Source organism: Oncorhynchus gorbuscha, linkage group LG14, assembly GCF_021184085.1.
Source record: "Oncorhynchus gorbuscha isolate QuinsamMale2020 ecotype Even-year linkage group LG14, OgorEven_v1.0, whole genome shotgun sequence".
Taxonomy (NCBI): domain Eukaryota; kingdom Metazoa; phylum Chordata; class Actinopteri; order Salmoniformes; family Salmonidae; genus Oncorhynchus; species Oncorhynchus gorbuscha.
The window spans coordinates 57,919,228-57,924,251 of NC_060186.1; the positions used below are offsets into that span (position 1 = coordinate 57,919,228).

Here is a 5,024-nt window from a genome sequence, read left to right on the forward strand (position 1 = left end):
GTGAATCAAGAGGTTAAAGCAAAGTCAAGTAGTTTATCCCTGTTAGCACTTCAGCCCTCAAAAACAGGTCACTGCCACGCCTGAACTTCAACCAACACAATAACAACGTCTGTCGCTTCTGATGGCTCAGTAGGCATGGAACAGGATGCTGTCAATACCAGAGTTGTTGGATTAATTCCCACATGGGCTATACTCAATGATATGTTGTCTGTAGGCCCAAGTTGGGTAAAGAAAAAATAATCTGCTTAATGAACATGGAATTATTTTGGAGCTATGCTGAAATTGGCACCATGTAATTAGATGTAATTAAATAGTGCCTATCTTTCCCATTCATTCTCCTCATGCATCTAGCTAGATCAACGACACCACAGATGGCGTGGGAAATGGACTCCTCTTAACCGTAGACTACTTTTTATGGAGACTTCTGAGTGTGATTTAAGGGAGAACTATTTCTTTCAAGGCGCTACATGTAGAATGTCTCACCCACGTGGGAGCGAGGGACATTTGAACAACACTTAGGTTGAATATAAACAATATTTGTGAATATTAATAATATTTGTTGTTATTGTTATTTTGCATCGATTTAGATGGTGCAATTATTCCCAACGTTATTCAGTGCATGTTTTCTCACATAAACTGAAATTGAGCGAGGCGTGTAGAATTTTAGCAACCAGGAAATGACAGATCGATGTCTACATTGGCCGCTTGCGCCAGTCTGCCATTGTTCGGTGTGCTTGATTAGGACATGACCAGGCCTTTTAGTGAAGCCCATGTTATAGAGGGAGGGTGCAGTTTTCCCATCTTGATAACAGAAGCTGGCATGGCCTTTGTTGTCAAATCAAAAGTCTTCATTTTCAGATTGTGATTGTGCATTGGTACAATGCAAAAATGCTACATCTAGCTCCTTTAAGTCTACCACATAATAAGCCAATTTCTGTCATTTGTTAGAAACGGATGTAGATGGTTTGTCTTTGAGTAGGGAGTTGTGTGGGCTATTTTAATATGGAAAGTGTGTCAAACCGTATTGAAGGTTAATTGGAGTGTAGGCAGTGTTAGGGCCTCCCTTTTCAGAAAGCTTAGGACACACACACACTACAAGACTGCCTAGACACATACACACACACATTCAGATGCCCTGCTGATCGCCACTATCACACACACACACACACACACACACACACACACACACACACACACACACACACACACACACACACACAAAGCGGTCACATTCCTCCCCTTATCCCTCTCTGATATTTATAGATGTGTATGTCTTTGCCTGTTTGCCCCTCATCTCTCACACGCTGTCATGTGTAGTGCGTGTCTCTGCCTGTGTGCTTCTCAAGGACTTTTGTGTGTCTGATTCTTGTCATGGAATCACTCTTGCTGAAGGACATGACAGCAGGTCTAGGTTCAGTCTAAGTTTAGACAGCTACTGTACTGCGCCTCTACTGTGTGCACACTGTGGCCTATAGTACACACAAACCTGCCTAATGGTAATGATAACTTAAGTGTTTTTGATAGATTGAGATGAAAGTGCTCTCTAAAGTAATGGTTATAACATAGTAGGGAGGAACACTGATGTGGCTCTAATTTGTTGTTCATGTTGTGAACCTTGTTTTCTTAGTCCTGTACGCCCATCTGTCCAACTGGTTTCACATTCCAACGACACACGCACACACACACGGACCAGAACAAGGGTTAAGGGGCTCCTTCTCTCCTCCTGTTGACCTACAGTAGTGGGGAAACGAGGTAACGTGATGTTATCCCTCTTTCACCCCTCTGTACCCTGGCATGGCCTGGATCCCCCTCTCACCCCTCTACCCTGGCATGGCCTGGATCCCTCTGTACCCTGGCATGTTCTGGATCCCCCTCTCACCCCTCTACCCTGGCATGGCCTGGATCCCTCTGTACCCTGGCATGTTCTGGATCACCCTCTCACCCCTCTGTACCCTGGCATGGCCTGGATCCCCTTCTCACCCCTCTGTGCCCAGGCATGTTCTGGATCCCCCTCTCACCCACCCTGGGGGGTCTGAGGTAGCGTGAGATGCCCACATGGACTCTTTCTCCCATTGCCCCCCAGATCCATGGCTCTGCTGCTCCCTCCATTCTGTCATTGGACCCTGGTTGCATTTTAGAACCCCGTCTGGCTGCTTCCATTGGTGGGAAAGGATTTGTGTATTCTCAAAACGTCCTGACTGCCTTTTGTCCCTTTAGAGATGGCAATGACAGCATGGAGTGAAGTGAGGCCAGGAGACATGGAGTTAGAAAGAGCTGTGTGTGTGTGTGTGTGTGTGTGTGTGTGTGTGTGTGTGTGTGTGTGTGTGTGTGTGTGTGTGTGTGTGTGTGCAATGGGTCACAATGTGGAAAGGAAACCCAACCGTCACCACTGGTAAAAGGGAGAAGTGACCCCAATGACTTTTTCTCTCACTTCCATGCTAATCTTTTGACTTTGTCATGTGACATTTCCTGTTCCTAACGGGAAAAAACTCCTAATCTGTCTCATCGGAAATTGATTTTAAGCTGACGTAGGATGGCTGAACCGTGACGCTGTACTGTATTGTAAGACTTAAAGTAAACGGAAAGCCGTTTCCCCCCCTTTTCTTTTGATGTAAGTATTAAATCCTAGTGTGTGTCTGTGTGTTTGGAGACAGTCCAGTAGAACCAGTCTAGTGGTATAAGCCTGTGAGAGCTGTAGGATTAAGGGTTGGATCTAAACATGTATAGTTGTAGAGAGTGAGGGTGCTTTGCCTATGTCTTTCTATCCCTGTTTCTCCTGAACATTCTGCCTACCAAACATTCTCTCTCCTAAACATTCTGCCTACTGAACATTCTCTCTCCTAAACATTCTGCCTACCGAACATTCTCTCTCCTAAACATTCTGCCTACCGAACATTCTCTCTCCTAAACATTCTGCCTACCGAACATTCTCTCTCCTCAACATTCTGCCTACCGAACATTCTCTCTCCTAAACATTCTGCCTACCGAACATTCTCTCTCCTAAACATTCTGCCTACCGAACATTCTCTCTCCTAAACATTCTGCCTACCGAACATTCTCTCTCCTAAACATTCTGCCTACCGAACATTCTGCCTACCGAACATTCTGCCTACCGAACATTCTGCCTACCGAACATTCTGCCTACCAAATATTCTGCCTACCAAACATTCTGCCTACTAAATATTCTGCCTACTAAATATTCTGCCTACTAAATATTCTGCCTACTAAATATTCTGCCTACTAAATATTCTGCCTACTAAATATTCTCTCTACTGAACATTCTCTCTACCGAACATTCTGCCTACTAAAAATTCTGCCTACCGAACATTCTCTCTCCTAAATATTCTGCCTACCGAACATTCTCTCTACCGAACATTCTGCCTACCGAACATTCTCTCTCCCGAACATTCTCTCTCCCATTCTCTCTCCCGAACATTCTCTCTACCGAACATTCTCTCTACCGAACATTCTCTCCCCTGAACATTCTCTCTCCTGTCTCTTTTCTGAATCCATGTCTGTCTTGTCATACTCTGTCAGTGGAAAGATGGTCTTTTACGGTGAGACTACGTAGTACCTACACACATTGTATGGATAATACACAAGGTTTAACAAAGTGTTCTGCCATCATCCAGTCCAGATGCGGGCACACCAACATTGTCATCATCCGGCAGGGACACACACACACACACACACTCACTCACTCATCCCTGGTTCTATCTGTGGTTGGAGTACCAGAGCCAGGCTGACAGACCTAGAAGGGATGCTGACCAGTGTGTAATCTGGGGCTTTACCCAGCCCAGGGGAGATGAGCACGACTTAATCCCCTCTAGGATGGCCTGTCCCTGGGGTAGGAGCCAGTGAGGGAGTCGGTCTACTTCCATCAAGTCCCGTGTAGCTCAGTTGGTAGAGCATGGAGCTTGCAACACCAGGGTAGTGGGTTCAATTCCCACGGGGGACCAGTATGAAAATGTATGAACTCATTACTTTAAGTCACTCTGGATAAGAGCGTCTGCTAAATGATTAACATGTAGATGTCTCCACGATCACTACAGTGTCACTGTTTTCTCTCGTGTTTATCACACACACACACACACACACACACACACACACCGCTCATTGAAGGGTTTGTGTTAGTTCACCAAGGGTTCAGGCTACTTTGTTCTCTTATCACTTTTCTAGAACTCTATTGTCTTTTAGTGAAAGACATAAGTAGAAAACCCTAAATGTCCAGATGTTCAAATTGATACCATTTGGGATGAAGACAGAAACAAACAAACAAATACCAGAATGTAGAAAGAACATTGTTTCAAGTGTATAGCTGGCTGTATTACACAACTGCTCTGCTGTTCCCGTAAATACATTATTTGTGTGTAACACACTCTCCTTTTCTTCAGTGGTGTCCTTTTTTTAAGTGCATCAATCGTCAATAACTCTCATTTATTCTCTACTCTATCCAGATGTGTTTTGAAGCCTCTCTTCCCCTCACCCTGTTCTGTCATATGGCTTCCAGGCCTGTCTCAGCTGTGTCTGTCCATCCCTCCCTCTGCCTGGAGCGTTGGCGTCAGAACTGGTACAACCACTCTGGCCACTACAAAGACACAACAACAGGACACTCTTTCCTCCCCTTCATCTGTTCAGGCACTGAATGTACTGTTTCTCTCTCTCTTTCTCTCTTCCTCGCTCTCTTTCTCTCTGTGCCAGGTGCTGTTTGTTTGTCAGGTGTGGACGTTTGGTAGCAGGAAAGGTTCTATAACTCCACCAGCATGTGTTTCAGCACCTCTTAACCCTGGCTATTGTGACCGACTGTTTTACAGCTGAAACTCGCCCACGTTCCTCCATTTTTTAAATTTCCCCTCAAAGACAACACGAGTGTGTTTTTCCATAGCTGTGACCCTGAGCTCTCTTCTGGACCAGCGACCTGTCTCAAGGTGTTGAGGGATCCTGATTGGTGCCTAGACTCAGGGCTCACTCATTCATTGTGCTCTGTAACATTACCTCCAGGAAGTATTCACACACCTGGACTT

The 5,024-nt window shown here is 45.2% G+C and overlaps 1 non-coding gene across 1 annotated transcript; it reads left to right on the forward strand.

Moving 5' to 3' along the window:
* The first annotated feature begins 3,884 nt into the window (after positions 1–3,884).
* Positions 3,885–3,958, forward strand: trnaa-ugc. Its single transcript has one exon. It is a non-coding gene; the product is annotated as a tRNA-Ala (tRNA).
* Positions 3,959–5,024: the final 1,066 nt, after the last annotated feature.